Here is a 23501-nt window from a genome sequence, read left to right on the forward strand (position 1 = left end):
TGAATAAGCTCTCTAAGATGATGGATTTTAAGAGAAAACCACAAACAAACCCAAAGGTAGGAGAACTCGAGGTCTCAACCAGTGGTGGTTTAAAGATGAGCACGAACTCTAGAACTATCAAAGCAATTCCTTAAACAATTCCTAGTCTAGCTAGAAGATGAAGTCTTCTACTAGTGGAAGTGCTCCCTAACAAAACCTGTAGCGGAAACCAAAATCTTCTACAGGTAATGGTTTAACGAATGCCACCAATAAAAAAATTATGTTCATGGGAATTGTTCTGTCTCTGGATACAACTCTAAATATGGCTATGGTTATCTCTAGTTGTACGCTAAGATAGTAGGTTTCAAGTTGTGGCTCAGGCTCACTTGTAATCTTTGAATGGTTAATCTTCGAAGATGGTAACTTACCATAAATTCCCCCTTGTCAGATACCTTTGAGAAGATGATGAAATCTTTGTTGCAAAACTAGTCAATAATCGAGAATAAATTCTATGGTATGACTAGTATAACTTCCTGACTGTTGAACACCATTACCAAGAACTGATTCATCCAAGGTGAATCTTCGTTCTTGCAAGAGTTCTTTTTCCTGGAACATTTGTTTGAATTATGATCGTGCTTACCTCAATGCTCACAAGGATGAAGATCAAAACATTGATCTTTCACATGGCCAACTCGATCACATTGTTGGCATTTGACAATCTGTGGTTGTTGTGCAACAGGAGCATGTAAAGATGGATCATCCTGAAGAAATCCAGCACTGAAAAACTGGATGAGCTTGGAATATTTTGGAATATCAAAATACCATCCCTTTTATATGCGAGACCAGTTCTATTTTTGCTGTTCATAACTTCTTCCCAAGGTCTTGGGAAGTACAAGTTAAAACTTTACATCTACTTGCAAATCTGCTCGTGAAATGACTCCATTATTTTAATCAATCTTCGATTGTTGATGGGATTCAAGCTCAAACAATGATTTGTCCTGAACAAGAACCAGTTCATAATTACAACTCTTCTTTTGTGGTTCATCTCGTTGTAGTTGTGACTCAAGCTCCAAAAACAAAATCTTGTCCTGAAAATTTTGTAAACAAGTTTGTATGTTAGAGAGAGTGTATTATGAATGTGTTATGAACAATGGAGATTTGTGTATTCAGTAACTCTAATACTCGCTCAAGTTTGGCCAATTTACAATAAAAATATCAAGAATGTCGAGTTCAACCGAAAATGCACCCACTTACAATACAATTTACAAAATAAAATATAGATGATATAGATGGCACCTAAATGTTAAAAATTTGTAGTCAAATATGATAAACAAAATATAGAAATTCAGAAACCTCCAACAAGCATGACCAAAATTCAAGCCTTCAAAATAGGACACCATTTCCTTTGACACATACATAACTTTTCTCCATCAAATGCCATTACCCCAAAAAAAAAAAAAAACTCATGGACACCTTTGTAACACCTTCATCCTTTCAATAAACTATCCTCCTGAAGTTCTACATAAAAATGTTGTTCATAGAAGTAATATCAAATTAACTCTCTCAAACATTAAATTTGTACGGCTAAATTTTCCAACCAAAACAACGTCTTTTATATATCTTAATAGAAAACCACTTTAATCATATTTTACGAACATTGGGGCATTCTTTAGAAATCGTCTTCTTCATGTAAATATGAAATCAAAATTAACATTCTCTGCATAACTAACAACAAATTTTCATTTTCATCGTACTATCCACATTGACGACGTTTAGTATTCAACTTTATTATTGAAGAAACAAATATCTCTTACCACTCCAAGGGAAAACCTACAAGCCTTGCGTCCATGATATGATTTTTGACCATTATAATGGAATCCAACCAACCTTCATACTCTGCTCGTTTATGCACATAATCACCATTCTACAATGCCAATAGTCACACGGTCTTTATCTCATCCATTTGAAAGCTATGCACTCTTGCTTCTCCTCTCAGATGGACTCTGTACCCAACTCCTCCTCTAAAAAAAACAACACAATGCAACTAAATATACAAAAACAACAACTAACTACACTAGAGTGCCAACATTGATGTGCTCTGCTGAAAACAAGCATCTTCGCATCATTTTATTTAGAGTTCTATATGGTTCCCGTGCATAGCTAGAAACAACAAGATGCTTAAATTCACCATAATAAAATCTATATTGACATTTGAAGCCTTAAAGTTATTTGAATAAAAATCTTTGAAATGAAAATTTGTGTTCTCCACGCAACTCTGAAGAATGAACCGAGTGTCCCAGATACCACTGAATCAAATGGGCCAAAGTGGAAGAGGGGTTTAGAATCTAGGTCCAGTAGGAGCACCAAAGGCGCACTGGTTTTTCATGCTACTGATGGTGATGCATCTGTTTTATTAGAAAAAAAACTAGTGAATAAGACCCTTTCGATTTATAATGCTTTACATCAAAAGCTTGTACCGGAAGATGAAGCTAGCCGCAGTAACTTCAAACAACCTGATCTCAAATCCTGGTCAATGATGATGGAAGGAGGGTTTTGTGTCAATCGAGACATGAGGGTAATTAGAGCTATTCTTGGTGTAAACGTAGGTGCTCTTTTCTATTTTAGGATGGAGCTTATGTGATGCCACACAATGGAATGAGTTTGAAACAACTTACCAGGAAAGAGACAGATTTGTTATTCTCCTTACATCCGTTGGGTAGAGCATAGGCCTTGACAACGCAAAACAACTTTGCATCCAAATAGAAACGGCTCTGCTCTACATAAAAAAAAAATGTCTCCTCAAGCATGTCCAACAATTTGGCATCTTGTGCAGGTCCACTTCAACGTAGCACAACGTTTCCCCTTCACGGTGAATACAAAACTAGGAAATGTGCAAAACCTCCTCCTTGTCAAACAAAAAATTGCAACACAGATTCTTCGCATAAAATGGCTCTTCAATAAGGAATGTTTTTCAAACGATCCGACCCTTGAGAGAAAACGAGCAAAGTTTCTCACAGTAAGTCTCCACAATCAAACTTTGCGTAGTGGAGGCAAAACTATATGAGGGAAAAAGTATGAGCAGGGGGAAAGCAAAGCGCCCATGAAGGCCATGAAACTAATGGCTGAAGAGATTTAACAGGGCAGGTAAACCACTGCTCTGATACCGATGTAGGAATCAAAATATTAGAAAATGAATTCAACCGTATTAAGAATTATGTAAATTGTACATATAAATACAACAATGAAACCATTGGATTGAGTTTCCAGGTTTCTTGGACATGCATTAACTATCCACCAGAACCTCGATATATTAGATCGCTAACATCAATGCATGGTTCAGGTTCAAATTTCCTCATGCCTACTGCACCAAGGTTTCCCACTATTTTCTTACTTATTTTCACTTATTGTTGAAGGGCTCAATCCTGCTATCTCTAATGCAAAGTGATCAAACGATTTCCATGGAGACTTGATTAGTAAGAATATTTACCTCACTCATTTAGGTTTTGTTGATGATATTCTCAGATTTTTCTTTTGTAATCACGTCGACAGTATGGCTCTTAATTAAGAAGATCGTTGACACCTTTCGTGGTGCAACCAATATGAAATCAATCTCCAAAAGTCACGAGGTACAAGAATACTATCCTTTTTCTTTTTCTATCCATTTTCCATTGGTTTGCGAGGTTCAAAATGTCCGTGGTTAAGAGAAGGTGTTCTTCTCTATCCAAAAACATGAAGATATGGAATAGAGCCACCAATGTTAAAAACCATTAGTAAAGGAAATTGGTAGTAAAATCATTATGCTTCTTCCTCACTAAACATGAAAATGATGTTTCCATTTTTTATTATTAAATTATATTATCTTATAATATTTGTATATAAACTTCGAAATAAAAGGTATGCTTATGAAATTCTTGTTGTTGGGTGTGTGCACGGCTATTCTCTGCACTTAATATGATATTTGGTCTATGTAAATTTATGCATAGAGAAGATTACTTCTTAAATACTTTAACCAACCTATCTTAAGCCACGAGCTAGAGAACTACGTAACACAAATGCATTCCCAGCATTTAGTGTTCCAAGGCCTTAAAGTTCATTTATTTTAAACAAATTGCAAAGCCTTTAGAGCTCTTGTTTTTGTCAAACTACACAACATAAAGTATCATACACAAGATAATGGTGTGTCAAAAATAAACCTGAGAGATTCAGTTGTGAAAGAATACACACTCTATAAACAAATAAAAATAAAAAGTAGGTGAGCATGTTAATGCCAAAAGAAACGACTCATCTACCCTATTTTACAAAATGGTCTTACTTCAAAAAGAAGATTGTTGCAAGAAGGAAGAAATTAGGGCACAAAGAGACCAATAGTGTTATCATTATGATAATGGAGAAAGCCTTTAAAGCAGAAAGAATATTAGAGAAAGAACTATATATGGGCAGTCAGAGGTAGGTCTCAGAACTATAGAAGAATTTAACATGATCATTTTTATAAATGTGACCCATATAGAAAAGTTACTTCATCACATACTCAATTTGCCTTCTTTCTCAATGAAATTTGGGGTGATTCAATGGAATTAAAAATTGCGTCTTTAAAAAAAACATGCTAAAATATTAAATAGAGAACACATTGATTGCAAAGGTTGCTAATGGTTGCTAAATCACACCTAAGGTTGACCATGTCATTTCCCTTTCTTGAGTTTTGAGGCTTTTTTGGTCCTATATATATATATATACAAATTTCTTATTTTTATTTTCAAATTTCAAATTCGACTAATAATTTGTAGAATGATTGAACCCATATAGCCATTAGTTCATACCAATTTCATCTAAATATGACCCAAATTAGTTGGTTCGGTTTAAACCAGGGAGTTACGATAAAAAATTCCGATACCGAGTCATCCAATTGAATCAACCATTCAACCATGAGTTGACGAGTGCTAACTAATAAGCCAACTGAGCCACTAATCAATTAGAGAAAACAAAAAACAAACTAAACCTGAATCCCGTCCACACCACCTTCAACCTAGTCGTGTCATCGAGTTGTCATCGAGTTGGCGTCCTCCGTTTCAGAAAGTTATATTTAACTTTTAATTTAATATTGACATTTACTTTTATTTATATATTAGATTTATTAGTTTAAGTTTTAATTTTTAAAGTTCAAATAATATTTCCATTGACAAAGGTGGCGTTTATTTTATTACGTTTAGTAATAGATTCAAATTTATAAAAATTCACATAAAGAAAATAGCAATAACAATTTTTTCAATTTTCAACCTACTCAACAACCTTTTTCTTCTCAGCATTTTAATATATATATATAATAAAATTTAAAAACCTGTATCGATTCCTCTAGCCCTCCTCAAGCTAGGAATTGTGAACTTCTAAGAATGGAACCTAGAAATAAAATAAACTACCCCATTGTTCCAAATAATTTAAATCCTTAAATCACAACAATGTTTGACAACATTCAAGGAGAGAAAATTCAGACTCTTGGAGTTGAGAGAGCCATTCTAATGAGCAAGACTTCAAAATAGTGCATAGTTTCACGAAAAGTTATCTTTGCATCTCAAATTTACTCAGATTAGTGCATAGTTTCACGAAAAGTTATCTCTGCATCTCAAATTTACTCAGATTACAGTTACTGCGCCATTCTAATGAGCCAGACTTCAAAATAGTGCATAGTTTGGCTCAAAATTATCATTAAGAATTTCAGAATTTACTCTTTAGATTATAGTCGTTACTTTTTAGACCTGAGGTTACTTAGAACTTCATTGTTGAAAGAATTTTGTTGACCAGAACTTTAATTTCATGTATTTCAAAATTTATGGTTCACATAGTTTTAATTTACATAAATTATTGGTGTATATAAATAAATATATTTTGATTAGATTTTGAATATTTTAATATGTTATGAGTTTTTGATGGCCAATTCCAATCCAGTATATTATGATTTTATTGGTAATATTATCTTTTTAAATGATTTTATTAGTAATATTATATTTTTTTAAATGTTAATCTTGTGATAATTTTTGTTTTGTAAACTTGGGAGGACTACATCTTCACCATGTCCAATATATCACCCATGGGAAATTGAACCGGTGACTTCATATGAAGGAGTGTCATAACAGAGCACAATGACTTCATATGAAGGAGTGTCATAACAGAGCACCGGTGACTTCATATGAAGGAGTGTCGTAACAGAGCACCCTATCACCGTCTATCCAAGACGTAGTGGACTTGATCTTGTGATATTGATAAATTTATTGGCTATTGATATAAAATGTTGTAAATCGTTTAGTATCTTGATATTAAATATTATGTACAAACTATTGATTAGGAAAAAATTCACATGATGTTATAAATTCGTTTGTTTAAAATATATTTTTGAATGCATAGATGAATTTAGCACCCCTAAGGCAATGCGATAACACTAAAACTTATAAGTCTAACAAAACCCTGGTGGATTTTGGGAAAATTTGAGGGGAGATATACCTAAAAAGGCCTCGAAAACTTACAATACTACTCTACATAATCAATGTTGTCTTCCTCTCAAAGAAAATGAAAAGACAATTGAAATTAGAAATGACTATTTATATCATCATAGATGCCTTGTTATTATGCAAATTCATTGAAGAGAGATTCCTTCATTGTATAACCCAAAAGATTTTCAATCATATTTAAGACCTCTCACTGAGAGACAGTTAACCAAAATATCCATATAAGAGGGTGTTTCAACAACAAAAACCAACCCTAACAAATTATGAAAACTAGTTCCTACTTGTCTAAATTATGTTTTGAGATTGTTGTAACCTATAATGCTAGGTTGGAAAAAAAGATTTAAACAATGTCATTAAATCATTTTATCATATTATGTTATTGTGTTTTGCTAGAGGGAGATTTTGACTTCATCAATCCAATTAATCTACCATCTTTGACTAATCACACTTTATGTTGATAGTAATTATTTGTTTTAATCTACCATCTTTGACTAATCACACTTTAGGGTGATAATGATAAATTGTTTTAATAAATGAGTAAAACTTATTTTATTAATTCAATGTCTTTTTAAAATTCAAACTACTCCTAAACTTATTTTTTTAACCATTTCTTTATTTAAAGCTATTTGAACTTTGTAATATGCCTAACCTCCTGCATAGGATGTCTTTCACTTAACAGGGGATACAAAATCATTAAAAAAATTATTGATCCAAAAAAGCATTCACAGTAAATAATTAAAAAATCCACATTTCTATTTTCCCGCAATCGTCTCTATTTTAAAGGAGAAACAACAAACCGTGGTGCGCCGCTTTGGTTTTAGCTGCTTCGGGATTCAACAGGCTGAAGCAATATTTTAGCAGCGGGCCGAGGTCCCATGCCCGTACCGGTGTGTTCGTACGGATGAGAATGTGGGTCAAAGAAGAACTGCAACAGATCCTCCGACGACGAGACCATACAGATTACAAAGGCAATCACCGAAACAAAATACGGCAGAGAAAAACGACTGAAAATGAAATGCGTGCTGCTATAAGAAGTTGCATGATTCTTGGGAAAGCGTAAGCGTATGTATTTTTCCATGGTTTTAAAGCATAATTTTCCTCTGAAACCGGGTAGCTACAATGCTTATATTGTAGTTTTAGATTTTATAGATCTCTTGTCTTAGATTTTGCAATCTGGATGGACCTCTTCACCCATCGAAACGAAAAGAAAATAATAAGCTAACAGAATTCTGTATGGATCGGACAAAGGTATGAAATTATTTAACATAGTAATAGCGGCAAGACAAGATTGAAATAGGTGGTAACTCATCATCTTTATTCAATTGTCGAAATATGCTCACACGTCGGATAACCTAACCTTAATGTGCAGCATACACACACACAGCTTACAATAATTCCAAATCAAAATCACCATCGTTGTTCTATCCATCACAAAAACACACAATCTCAATCTCTTCTTCTTGTGACGAAGCATGGGTCAGAGAGTGTACCACTTGCAATCGAAATACAGAGCCTAGTAATACTGACAAACAGAACATGAGGTGAGGTGTAGGTGTAATTGACTAGACAGAGACAGGGACAGAGGATTTAATGAAAGCGAAAGGCACCCGCATGACGGGAACAGAATGAAGAGGATGAGCCATTTCGCATGACAGCTTCAGGACCTCGGACAGATCAACCGGATGTTCAGCATGAGGAAGCCATTCACTCCCGCTTAAACGAACGGTCATGATCAATCATTCAGGCTGAACGGTGTGGATCGCTTCTAGGTTTTGGTTGACAATATAACTTGCCGGGTTCTTCGGTTTATGGCTCATTTCATCCATACATCCGCTTTACCTCCGACAGAGCTCTGTTACTGCAACTAATCCCTTGTGCAGGTATGGGTAATTCATCATGGCAACCTTTCAAGTTTTGTTAATGGTTAATCATGTTTTGGTGTTTCTGCAAATTATCTTATATATTATTTACTTGTTCGATGCTCCCTCATATAACTTGCGCAGGGGTTTGGCCTCAGCGCCACGGTCTTCAGAATATCCGGTGCAGGGGTTGGTTCCAGCGTATGCCTCGTCCAAAGGACTCAGCTATATGTTATGTTAAAAAAAAAAAGAATTTTACATATAGTTGTGTAAAATATGTTATGCACATTTAACAAGAAATGAGCTTAGTGCTCAATAAGGAGTAATTGGAAATTTTAATTCCTTTATTGTATTATTAATATTGTGAATATCTTAGTGGGAGCTAAGATAGTTTTTGCTTGATGCAGTGATTGACTACTTTGATGATTAGAGAGCTATGTGCTCTTTTGGTACTTCTCGAAGTACTTTGCGGATGTCTTTGGTGAGAATTCGTTCAGTATGCACGTGGAACAGTGATTTATCATTTGATGATTAGTATTAGTGCTCTTTAAGTACTTATAAAAGTACTGTGATTTAGAAAGCATCTAACATTGCAATTGATTGCTAGTCAAAAGTATTTCATTTGACTCAAAATATAGTGACTAATGTGATTGAGTTGTTAGTCATATATTACAGGAGTTACTTACCATGGAAGGTTGAAGAATTGTCCAACCTCTATTAAAAGGCTTACATGAAAGTATTCAAGCATAAGATGGTAAGTTATGGTAAGTTGACACAGAGAATTGTCATCATGAATGAATAAGGGCCAAGTGGTGGCGATTAGAAGTTGCATATTTTTGCAATTACGAATACTTATGACTATTGATGCTTATGACTAATGATATTTCTTATGACTATATCATTACTATTTTGTTTGTCGTCTTTTCTTGGAACGAAATCGTTGATTTCAAAGAGAAAGGATCACATTTGGTGTGGTTTAGATGGTAATACCATGAGTAAGGTCTAAAGTTCCAATGAAAGATGAACACCGAGGACGGTGTTCTTGTTAAGGGGGGGAGTATGTCATATCCCTCGTTAACTCATCGTAATTAATAGTTGTAAATAGTTAGTCAGTTTCGGAACTGATCCAAAAACTCCGGAACTGTTTCTTGATGCGGAACTGTTTCTTGATGCAAAACGGTTTTCTTGATGGGAACTGATTCTGGAGGAGATTTGTTTAACCGCATTGGGTGTGTGCGTATAGAGAGGAGTGATTTTCTTGCTTGCAGCTAGAAAATGGTGGAAGGCGGTGAGCCTGTTATGCTTTTGGGATGAAAACCTTTACAGTTTCATTGTTCACACTTGTTTTGACTGGATGTCTGTTCTATCGTTTCCCAGTCGGTGATCGTGCTATTTTCCCATCTCAAATATAATTTCTGGCTTGGAAAGCGAGAGGGAGTGTAAAAACGAGGTAACCAGAAGAGCGAGCGGAGAGTTCCATGTGAAAAGGAGTGAAAACAGGACCAATAAGGAAGTTGCGTTTTGTAAGCTGTAGGAAGATCTTGTTCAGGTAGCGGCTCTCCGACCCAAGCAACTATTGTGATTTAATGTATCTGTTCACTGTGAAAGCTGCAAGGGTGAGGACAGAGTTGCGGTTATGAGAGTTTGAAGCTAGACCAAGAGACACAAATTTGTTTCTTTCAGTCACGAGGGGTAGGTATTGCGGATTTCATGCTTGAAATCACACTCAAGGTAAGTCCAAAATTATGCACACTCTTTTAAAGAGGCGGTGATATGAGCAAGAAATGGAAATTGCTATGCAAAGAATTTGCCGATGCAAATGATAAGTCTATGGTGCCTTTCTTTTTGAAAAATCTGCATTGTCTATGAACATATAAGTTTATGCATCCTGAAGGCATAATATTAGAATCTCACTTTAAAGTTCTTAGGCATTAAAATATTGCAGAGATATAAGTCCTCTTGAAAGTATTGGTTGCTTAGTTTATGCACAGTAAGAACTAAGTAGTTTTGTGATTTTCTTGAGAGTGTTAAAAGCTAAGTAGCTTTATTATTTCTTGGGATAAATTACACAAGGTTCTTACTAAGGACCCAAAATATCCTCTTGAGAAGAGATGTATAGGACATATAAAGTTCTTGAGGAGATTGTTGTTTTATATTTTCTTGGCAAAGAAAATGTAATAGGACATGTAAATAAAGATTATATATTCCTCTTAGTAAAGAGAATAGGGGTTTTACTTGAATAACCTAAAGAAGGTTTTTACCTAAATAACCTTAGTATGAATAATCTAATATATTACTACATGTAGATTAAGGTTATATATTCCTCTTGTAAAGAAAATATATTACCGCATGTAGATAAATATTGATTTTATATATATTTTCTTGGTAGAGAAAATATATTACTACATGTAGTTAAAGGTTGTTATTCCTATATATAGGAAAATATGGTTATTATATATATTTGCAACATTAAAAGATAAGGAACATTTATTGTCTTTTATAACATGCATATGTGTTTATGTAAGAAAAGATAGGATGAATTCTCTTTTCTTAAAAAGGTATTTCGTAATCTTTTCTTTCCTTTCCTGGAAGTGAATATAGATTAAAGAGGGTAGTTTGTGATATATTCTCATGGGTAGTGATATCTCTTGAAAAACAATACTTGGTTATGAGAAAAATATGCATTAGTATGAATAAGTATTGTGAAAAGTAGAACAAGAGTTTACTGGAATATATGTACGAGTTAACTAGTATATTATGCGTGCTCATGCATGTGTGAAAGATATTAAAGAATCTCTTAGAGGTTGATCATTGTTTGAATAATATTGTGACTAATCTTGTTGCCAAGATTGTTGATGACTGCATTGACAGGAAACGATGGCAGATGGTGCCAAGGAAGGTGATGTTTAACAGTATGACAGGAAAAAGATTATTCGTTCATGCAGATGAAGTCAAGCTGCAGTATTGCCCATTGCTAGAACAATTATGCCACAAGGAACTTTGCATGTGGCGGTATGTAAATAAAAGATTACATGTAAATTGTATTAGCTTGTAGCTAGTTATGTGACAACCAAATGATAACTTATTGTAATGATTTCATAACAATGGTTAAGGGATGGAATCCCTTATAAGCCATTGAGTGAGGGGTGAAAACCCTCACGAGCGTTTAATAAGAAGATTAAACGTTTGCTGGTTTTCACCCTACGGGGTTTCCAGGGTATTTCCGTGTTCAATGGTGTGATTGATGTGATTGCCTTTTGTGTCAGATGGATGATGTTGAATCCTTGATGTTGATGGTTCTTTATTAGATTGTATGATTATCTAATATGTTAAGGTTATCAAGAAATGGATGCATGGATTCATGAGACAGTTTATGTTATTTCAGTGATGATTAAAGATTATGCAATGCTTATGAAACTTACTGTCTTTGATGGCAATTTACTTGCACCAATGAATATTATATTTAATGGTTAATAATGAATTGAGGAGTTGTGAATTGGTTAATTACTTGTGGTAATTTGTACGAAAAATTCTAACTCCCTATTTTTGCCTCCGAGGTTATCGGGGTATGTGACATGTCACATACCCCGGTAACCTCGCAGGTAAAAGTAGGGAGTTAGAATTTTTATACAATTACCACAAGTAATTAATCAACTCAAAACCCACAAATCATTACTAACCAATAGATATAATATTCACTAACACATCAAGTATATTGCAGTGAAAGACAATAAGATATATATCCATTTTCATAACCATTAACCATCCATGTGGTAGTGTTCTGACATAAACTGTCTCATGAATCCCTGCATTCATTTCTTGATATCCTTAACCATATTAAATAATCATGCACTAAGACACTCCGCTTGTCACAACAAATAAAGAACCATCATCATCAACAGACACATAAGGCAATCACATCAATCACACCATAGAACACGGATATACCCTGGAAACCCCGTAGGGTGAAAACCAGCAAACGTTTAATCTTCTTATTAAACGCTCGTGAGGGTTTTCACCCCTCACTCAATGGCTTATAAGGGATTCCATCCCTTAACCATTGTATTAAAATCTTTACAATAAATTATCATTAAGCTATCACATAACTAGTTGAAAGCTAATACAGCTTACATGTAATCTTTATTTACATACCGCCACATACAACATCCCTTGTGGCATAATGGTTCCAGCAAAAGACAATACTGCAGCTTGAATCCATCTGCATGGACGAATAATCCTTTTTCCTGCCATAATGTTAACACACACTATCCTTGGCACCATCTGCCATCGTCTCCTGTCAATGCAGTCATTAACAATCTCGACAACAAGATTAGTTACAATAACATTCAAACAATAATCAACATCTACTGTCAATGCAGTCATCAACAATCTTGGCAACAAGATTAGTTACATTATTAAAGAATCAATAAACAATGTCTGAAATAGATTCTTTAGCATCGTCTCATATGCATAAGCAAGCATGACTTACCATTAAACTAGCATATATACCCACAATGTTTACTAATGTATAACTCCTTTCAAGAGAGTTCTAACTCATTAGCTTACGTAAAACTGAGAATAGAATCAAAACCAGATTCCTATTTTCCAAAATAAATAGCAGCCATAATAATAATTCCTTCAGTGCATGCATTATCATAGGTTTTCCCCACCAAGAAAATATATCAAATAATCTTTTCTATCTGCATGCATCAACAAATTTTCTACTGAGAAAACATGTAATTTAAACATTCTCTCGCTGCACATAAATAAAGAATATCACACAAGGTCAACTTATCTTTCTATCCTTCGATATCTTCGTCGCCATAGCGCATGCTGAGGTCCCTATAAGTGAAATATAATCGCTTGCTTGATTTGCTGACTAGCATTGGATTTCTTTTCAATACATTTCTTTCGAAAATGAAATTCATGGCCTGTGGGATGAGCTCAGGAACGAAGTCTGTCCTGAAATTTGAAGTCGCTTCCAAATCTGACGTTGTCTTTGGTTGCGTCTTATCCGGCATGGTCGTCACTGGGGAGTCAATTGAATAAATCATGGTGAGAAAGTCTTCACTGGATCCTCCAATCTCCAGCAGCTCTTCATTTTCACGACACACGGTTTCTTCGACACACGTTCTTTCAGAGAGTTCGGTTTCTTTCTTCATCACAGTCTTCGCTTCTCCGCCGCTTCTATTCTCATTATCATTTTCAACTGTATTTCTACAACTTCAACATTACTAATCAGTATTGAAACCTTGTCTCCCTCTGATCTCATTTCAGCGGTTTTGTTTTTGACATTTTCCTCTAAAATTTTGCCAGTTTTATCCTTAGAGCTCCAGAGGTTTCCTCGTCCCATTCACCCAAAAGAAAAACATCGAATTGAGTTTCCATGTCAGCCTTCTTTGAAGTTTGAAAAGAAACCACAGTTTCAGAGCTGCATTAAGTTTCCGAGTTGAGAACTGAAACAAAAATAAGGAGATAAGGATCTGTTCTCCACCAGACGTTAATATATGCCGCAGGCAGATAGTCCAAAGCCTTGAACCTGACAAAGCCTGTATTACTTGCGGTAGAAAACGAAAGATCAGAAATACATTCCCCCTCTGCCGAGTCCCTGCTCCCAAATGGGAAACCTTAACACAAGGCAGCAGCACCGACTTTCGTGGACGCACTATACCCGCATTCAATCAAAACATTAAGGTATACCACCTGCCATTTAATTAGCGCACCCCCTCAACACAACACAAGATTTCCGGTTTTAATAACAACCGCACCATGAAACAGAATACCAAGAATCCAAGAATCAGTTTCGAATGATAACTATTCATAACTGATAATCACACTGAGCTACTATGCACCTTCGGTTTATAACCGACCCGTAATATCTCATACGGTTTACGCGGTAGGGATGTTACATACTCCCCCCCTTAACATGAACACCGTCCTCGGTGTTCTTCTTTCATCGGAACTTGATATTTTACTCGTGATATACCATCTAAACCACACAAAATGTGATCCTTTCCTTTTAAAATCAACGATTTCATTCCAAGGAAGGACGACAAACAAAATAGTAATGATATAGTCATAAGAAATATCATTAGTCATAAGCATCAATAGTCATAAGCATTCGTAATTGCAAAAATATGCAACTTCTAATCGCCACCACTTGGCCCTTATTCATTCATGATAACAATTCTCTGTGTCAACTTACCATAACTTACCATCTTATGCTTGAATACTTTCATGTAAGCCTTTTAATAGAGGTTGGACAATTCTTCAACCTTCCATGGTAAGTAACTCCTGTAATATATGACTAACAACTCAATCACATTAGTCACTATATTTTGAGTCAAATGAAATACTTTTGACTAGCAATCAATTGCAATGTTAGATGCTTTCTAAATCACAGTACTTTTATAAGTACTTAAAGAGCACTAATACTAATCATCAAATGATAAATCACTGTTCCACGTGCATACTGAACGAATTCTCACCAAAGACATCCGCAAAGTACTTCGAGAAGTACCAAAAGAGCACATAGCTCTCTAATCATCAAAGCAGTCAATCACTGCATCAAGCAAAAACTATCTTAGCTTCCACTAAGATGTTCACAATATTAATAATACAATAAAGGAATTAAAATTTCCAATTACTCCTTATTGAGCACTAAGCTCATTTCTTGTTAAATGTGCATAACATATTTTACACAACTATATGTAAAATTCTTTTTTTTTTAACATAACATATAGCTGATTAGTTAATTCCTTTAGCCATGAGACCACAATGGACTAAAGAATTCCCAACCCATGGGAACTGGTTCCCACAACCAAATCGAGTCATTTTCACATCCAGACAGTTTCTTTGATAGAGACCTTACCAGGTCTAACATAGGATTCCACTGGCCAACCAGCTCAAGAATTCTAGGGAGAGGAAATCTGGGCAGACAAGTACCATCAACCCCTCCGGGCAGGTAGTTGCCATCAACCCAACTCCGGGCAGACAAGTACCATCAACCCCTCCGGGCAGGTATTGCCATCAACCCAAGCACTTGCAGGTCCTACTCGACCGCAATTACACTGGTCTCGCCAGTAAACGCAGGTCCTACTCGACCGCAATCACACTGGTCTCGCCAGTAAACGCTATCTGATCCTAACCAGACGTAGCGTACACAGGAAATTCTTTCCTCTTATGCCATCTGATCCCAACCAGACATAGCATGAATATTTTCTCTTTTGATACTCTTTCTCAAAGTAATTTACACAATGAACCATGTGAACATTATCATTAGCACAACAAACATGCATGTATATCATGCATTTACACTTAACCCCAACATGGGTCCACAACATCAAGATTGATGGGAATCATATCCATCATACACGTTGTATGCATGCAAATTTTCCAAATAACATAATTCATGCATATCATATAACATCATTCTTTCTCATTTACAATTGCATTTCACATTGCAGCAATTTATGTGATGAGTTTTCTTGTTGCCATTAAGCTACCACTACTTAATCCCATCAGCAACGTTAGTTATAAATATGCATCAGTTAACACGTATTCCATTTCCAAGGATGTTCATGCATACAATATTGCCATGTATAAAAGCATATGCAAATACTCATTAATGTATAAATGTCAACAACAGTTGAGTTAATACTCTCAGCATTCCCAATTTTGCCATAGTCTGTTGTTCCAATTCAAATCATCATTAATGGAGTATTATCTTACGTTTACTATGGCTAACTTTAGTCATGCATTGTTAGTGTAATTAAACACAATTTTCTCTAACATACAAGAACATAACTCTTATGTCACAATGACTAATCTTTGTGCATACCATTGTTTATCATATAAGCCCTTCTTTAATGTATGCAACACTTATTCCCTTCACTAGAAGACTATACAACAAACCACATACCTCTTTCTTAAAGGAAGTCATTTTAATCCTCATTTTTCTATCTTCCGATGTGAGGGTTTCTCCAGATTCCCTTTCAAGAAATTATTAAGGATATCTATCCTTAGGCATAAAAATCAAGATACAAAACAAATTTTACTTATCCTTTATGTATCAAAATCAAGCCCTCGACACAGCTCATCCAACAAGACAATCTCTCCAAGAGATTACTTTTTTCAAAGAAGCTAGCATGACCACTTCCTCTAAGTACACACCGACTTACAATTTCAAAGTCACATTAGCTATTCATATGCAACATGTGTTCTCCTAACACAATTACCTTACCTCAATGCACATAGTTCTTTTCATGAACAAATAAGGATTTTGGTTCTTTTATAAACACTATTCTAATGTGTCTTTAAGGAAAGAACCTCTATTTTTATTTTCAAGAAAGTTCTCATAAAATCCTGCATCTTCATACATGAGGTATGCATACTCTTAGGATGAGACTATATTTATGTATATATGTAGTATACTCTTTCCTCAAGAAATTAGGGATGAATATCTATGTGCCTAGAAGCACATCCTTAGTTATCTTTTATCATGCATGTAATGCATAATCATTTCACTAGGACTTAGAAACTAACTAGAATCATAATGCAATTAGCATATATATATATATATATTTTCCAAGAAGCTTTTATCAAATAAAGATACATATTTTAATTCAACCAAACTTGGCCACCTTCCATGCTATGTTCTCAGGACATTTATATACCTCATCCTCTTTTCTCAAGAAGATACTTTGGCTATATTTAGCAAGGATTTTATAGACAAGAGACAAGCATTTCTCTCACAAGACTCACATGTAATCCTACTAGGAGGAACTACCTATTCTCTTTACTAAGAAGCATATAAAATAACCAATTCTTTTACTGCAAGTATTATCATATTTTCTCTACCAAGAAACATATGAACCATCAATCTTTAACTGCATGCCTTAACCCATTTTCTTTACCAAGAAAATCTATAAAAGAACCATTCTTTTATTGCATGCATTCAAATACTTTCTCTACTAAGAAATCATATAAAACATTCATACATGTTCTTCAAGTAAGTGAACAAGACACTTATCTTATCCTTGGGTCAACATGCATAACTAACAAGTTAAACCACCCTTACCGGAAGCAATGGCTCTACTTATGCAATTAGAAGCATAATCTCCTAAGTGTCACGCACGCACCAGAGTTACCACTTGATGCTAGATGCAACAACTATCATAACAGTACTATGTGTCCCTTTCAGAATAATGACTTCAAGGAGACATTATGAAATTCATTAACAGCAACACACTATAGTTATCATTTCGAACTCCTTAAGTATGGTCAAGGGAATACTCACATGCACATCGAGTGTTACCTAATCATCCCCAGACTTAGAGTCTCTGCAAGATTCTGACACTCAAAGCTTGCTCTACCTGGTCATTACCAGACGTAGCGATTTCTTTTTCCCATCTCCGTCTGTCCCTACAGCACGTCTTCTTCCTTCTCCTTGCTTCCTTTTCCATTGGAAGCATCTATGGTTGGGGAAGGTAATTAGAGTTTACTGACAACTGTATTAACACAGGTAGTCTATTTATGAATAATTATCACATGTAATTATACCATGAATGGGTCTTAGAAATGTTACCCACTGAACATGCCTCTCCAATTAAGTTCACACTGGAATGCAACATGCATAAGAAATTCATCATTCCCATAGTGGAGATAAATTCAACCATTATTAAATCGAGCCTCCAATGATTTTTACCTCTCAACAAGTAATGATAAACACATACCATGCTAATGGATTTCACTTAATTAGAGGGTAATCATAATTAAATCTATTAAGACATAAGCATATACTATTCATCATGCATTCTCATGGTGAATAAAATTAAGAACTCTTCTCATGCACAACTAGACTATAGCACAGAGAGAGTAAGAATCTTCACACACACATTCCATGCATGTGACATTAATCAACTTCACTTGTTTACGAATTGTAGCAATCTTAATCCAATTCAATTAATGCATATACGTTCTATGGTTTAGTCATACAACACTAACCAATCTCAACTACCAATCACCTTCATGCATCCATGACAAGGCTAAATCAAAAGTTAGTTATGACACTCAAGTCTCGCTACTTGACTCATTGTATGTTTTCAATATCTAAAGGGGTTCTTCTAATGTCCTTTTTAAAACAATTTTTCATCCTATTCAAGGATGTTCCCCCTAATCTTATATTCATGCATTGGCTCATTAAGTTTCGTTCATTGTAATTTCAATCTAGTTCAATATATGCATTGCTGTTATTGCCATATGTGCAAATCAAAAGTTGGTAGTTGGTTGTCACTTTCCTCAATGAGTGTTCAATATTGTTTTTACGTGTAATGAGTGTTCAATTTTGTTTGTAAGTGCGACAAAAGTTTCATTATCTTTTATCCTCATCAGGAATCCAACGTTATGAACGTAGTTATGCAACAACTTATTACTTACTTCTCAAAGAAGTTATAAACAGGAATCACACCTATCATGCCAAAAGTAGTGTACTACATAATGAAGATGTGAATGATTAAACTCGTACCTGAGTTAATGCCTACTGATGGCGTACCTCAATATCCTTTCCGCTTACCAATTCCCAAAGGCGCCAGTATTGCAACCTTTAGCTCTGATACCACTTGTCACATACCCCGGTAACCTCGCAGGTAAAAGTAGGGAGTTAGAATTTTTATACAATTACCACAAGTAATTAATCAACTCAAAACCCACAAATCATTACTAACCAATAGATATAACATTCACTAACACATCAAGTATATTGCAGTGAAAGACAATAAGATATATATCCATTTTCATAACCATTAACCATCCATGTGGTAGTGTTCTGACATAAGCTGTCTCATGAATCCCTGCATTCATTTCTTGATATCCTTAACCATATTAAATAATCATGCACTAAGACATTCCGCTTGTCACAACAAATAAAGAACCATCATCATCAACAGACACATAAGGCAATCACATCAATCACACCATAGAACACGGATATACCCTGGAAACCCCGTAGGGTGAAAACCAGCAAACGTTTAATCTTCTTATTAAACGCTCGTGAGGGTTTTCACCCCTCACTCAATGGCTTATAAGGGATTCCATCCCTTAACCATTGTATTAAAATCTTTACAATAAATTATCATTAAGCTATCACATAACTAGTTGAAAGCTAATACAGCTTACATGTAATCTTTATTTACATACCGCCACATACAACATCCCTTGTGGCATAATGGTTCCAGCAAAAGACAATACTGCAGCTTGAATCCATCTGCATGGACGAATAATCCTTTTTCCTGCCATAATGTTAACACACACTATCCTTGGCACCATCTGCCATCGTCTCCTGTCAATGCAGTCATTAACAATCTCGACAACAAGATTAGTTACAATAACATTCAAACAATAATCAACATCTACTGTCAATGCAGTCATCAACAATCTTGGCAACAAGATTAGTTACATTATTAAAGAATCAATAAACAATGTCTGAAATAGATTCTTTAGCATCGTCTCATATGCATAAGCAAGCATGACTTACCATTAAACTAGCATATATACCCACAATGTTTACTAATGTATAACTCCTTTCAAGAGAGTTCTAACTCATTAGCTTACGTAAAACTGAGAATAGAATCAAAACCAGATTCCTATTTTCCAAAATAAATAGCAGCCATAATAATAATTCCTTCAGTGCATGCATTATCATAGGTTTTCCCCACCAAGAAAATATATCAAATAATCTTTTCTATCTGCATGCATCAACAAATTTTCTACTGAGAAAACATGTAATTTAAACATTCTCTCGCTGCACATAAATAAAGAATATCACACAAGGTCAACTTATCTTTCTATCCTTCGATATCTTCGTCGCCATAGCGCATGCTGAGGTCCCTATAAGTGAAATATAATCGCTTGCTTGATTTGCTGACTAGCATTGGATTTCTTTTCAATACATTTCTTTCGAAAATGAAATTCATGGCCTGTGGGATGAGCTCAGGAACGAAGTCTGTCCTGAAATTTGAAGTCGCTTCCAAATCTGACGTTGTCTTTGGTTGCGTCTTATCCGGCATGGTCGTCACTGGGGAGTCAATTGAATAAATCATGGTGAGAAAGTCTTCACTGGATCCTCCAATCTCCAGCAGCTCTTCATTTTCACGACACACGGTTTCTTCGACACACGTTCTTTCAGAGAGTTCGGCTTCTTTCTTCATCACAGTCTTCGCTTCTCCGCCGCTTCTATTCTCATTATCATTTTCAACTGTATTTCTACAACTTCAACATTACTAATCAGTATTGAAACCTTGTCTCCCTCTGATCTCATTTCAGCGGTTTTGTTTTTGACATTTTCCTCTAAAATTTTGCCAGTTTTATCCTTAGAGCTCCAGAGGTTTCCTCGTCCCATTCACCCAAAAGAAAAACATCGAATTGAGTTTCCATGTCAGCCTTCTTTGAAGTTTGAAAAGAAACCACAGTTTCAGAGCTGCATTAAGTTTCCGAGTTGAGAACTGAAACAAAAATAAGGAGATAAGGATCTGTTCTCCACCAGACGTTAATATATGCCGCAGGCAGATAATCCAAAGCCTTGAACCTGACAAAGCCTGTATTACTTGCGGTAGAAAACGAAAGATCAGAAATACATTCCCCTCTGCCGAGTCCCTGCTCCCAAATGGGAAACCTTAACACAAGGCAGCAGCACCGACTTTCGTGGACGCACTATATCCGCATTCAATCAAAACATTAAGGTATACCACCTGCCATTTAATTAGCGCACCCCCTCAACACAACACAAGATTTCCGGTTTTAATAACAACCGCACCATGAAACAGAATACCAAGAATCCAAGAATCAGTTTCGAATGATAACTATTCATAACTGATAATCACACTGAGCTACTATGCACCTTCGGTTTATAACCGACCCGTAATATCTCATACGGTTTACGCGGTAGGGATGTTACAATTCAAAATGATGGAGCAACTTGGCCACCCAGAGGTTAACAGTGGCAAGGCCCAGAGCCTTCCCCGGGCACACACGACGACCAGCACCAAAAGGAGCAAGCCTCAGATCGTTACCCCTCACATCCACGTCTTCCCCGCCTTCCGACACCACAAACCTCTCCGGACGGAACTCATGAGGTGATTCCCAAATGTTGGGGTCGTGAGTAATCGACCACATATTCACCATGGCCGTCGTGCCCGCCGGAACACACATTCCGTTGATGTTGACATCTTCAGTTGAGAGCCGCGCCCATGATAGCAGCGGTCCAGGCGGATGCATTCGCAGCGCTTCCTTTACCACAGCTTGGAGGTACGGCAGCTTAGGGATATCCGCATCATTCACGCTGCGGTCTCGCCCCACTACAGCGTCCAACTCTGCCTGAGCTTTCTTCTGGGCATCTGGATTCAGCACCAGTTCTGCCATGGCCCACTCCGTCAGCAGAGCCGTCGTGTCTGTGCCACGAAAAATCATCTCCTGCATACATAACATTACATAAATTAGAACCAAACTTAGTTAATGCCCCTCCCCAAAGGCAAGGGCCTCATTCATAAGTTTCGGTGTGAAAAAACTAAACTAAACTAAAATACGGAGAGATAGATCAGATGAGAGTGTGGTGAAAAAACTAAACTAAAACACAGAGATACATAGAAGATGAGAGTGTGAAAAAACTAATAGTACGGACCCAGAGAACAGCGATCATATCCTCCTCATCTAGCTTATCTTCTCCATGCAACGACAGCAGAACGTCAACAAAATCGGATTGATCACCCGTTTCGCTGTTCCGCTCTGCACGTCGGTGCTCTTCGATGATATTTCTAACGAAAGCTCTCACACGGGGCACCAGGCGGGCGCAACGAGCATGGATTCGAAGAGGGTCCAGCGGTCGCAGCCATGGGAGATGATCAGCCCAGTTGAACGCTCCAAGAAGCTCGAATCCCTCATCCACCATCTCCCGCAGCTCCTTCACTTGTTCACAAGTAGAAGTACATGACATATCGAACCTCCTTCCAAAGACGCTGCCCATGATATTGTTCAGCGCAGCCCCTTGCAAGTGTGCTCGAACCCTTACAACACCGTTACACTCACATTCCTTTTGGATATCGACAAGCATTCCCAGAGCATCAGCCTGGCGACCAGGCTCGTGGGCAGCGATTCTGCGCGGAGAAAAGAGATGCGTAGAAGAAATTCTCCTCAGCAGCCTCCAGTAATCCCCATTGGGTGCGAAGCCAATAGCCCGGCCGAACAATAACTGCTGCGCAGATTGCTTCAGGGGTCTGTTGGCGAAATGAGGGGAGTTGAGCAGCTCTCGGGCCACTTCAGGATCCGATGTAATAACGGCGGGCGTGGAGCCTAAGCTAAAGGCCATAAGCTTCGTGGCACCATGAAGACGAGCCAGATATTCGAGCTTGCGGTGAGCGAGACCGATGCTCATGTCCATTAGACTTCCGATAATGGGCCATCCTTTGGGACCAGGAATGGGTACGCGGCCCGACCTCCTGTGTCTTCCCGCCCACGCACAGCCTCCCGGCATCAACCAGGACGCCAAAACAGCAGATACAGCAGCAATAAGCAGTGCAATATAAAGATGCCACTGACGCCACCCACAAACATCGTCGGAGTCCAACGACAAACGACTGCAACCATTTCTAAAGAGGAGGAAATAGAGCCACCACCCGCCTCCTGCAGAGCTCCCGCGATTTTCCATCTCAGAAATGGATGGCAAATACAAAAACTAAGCAGCAGCAAGAAGCCAGAGAGAGATATGAGCGCATAGAATGTGGAGGGGTTGAAGCGGATTTATAGCTCCAAGGGTTCCATTCCACGGGAAGAGAGGGAAAAGCCGGTAACCGTAAAAGGCAGATCCCGAAACATCTATTAAGTCGATACCATTCATCCGTTGGAATTCGAAGTGGACGCACATGCACTTGGTAGAAACATTTATTAAGTCGATACCATTCATCCATTGGAATTCGAAGTGGACGCACATGCACTTGGTTAATGCAATTGGTTCAATTTTGGGAAGATTTTGGTGATTTGAGTTGTTAGGATGGATTTTGAATGTCTCAGCCGTTTTCTTCTTTTTTCTATGGCCTTGACCCTATTGCTAACATTAAAAAAAACAATTCAAAAACTCACTTGCAAAATTTTGGAAAACAAAAAACATTAGATTCAG

At 36.7% G+C, this 23501-nt stretch overlaps 1 pseudogene; it reads right to left on the bottom strand.

The window, feature by feature from the left end:
* Positions 1 to 8038: 8038 nt before the first annotated feature.
* LOC149177820 (cytochrome P450 78A4 pseudogene) lies at positions 8039 to 23033 on the bottom strand (annotated as a pseudogene).
* Between the last annotated feature and the right edge of the window lie 468 nt (positions 23034 to 23501).

The sequence above is a fragment of the Pinus tabuliformis genome, chromosome 4_1, assembly GCF_031772625.1.
Source record: "Pinus tabuliformis cultivar Carrire ecotype Pingquan chromosome 4_1, CPIR1, whole genome shotgun sequence".
Taxonomy (NCBI): Eukaryota; Viridiplantae; Streptophyta; class Pinopsida; order Pinales; family Pinaceae; genus Pinus; species Pinus tabuliformis.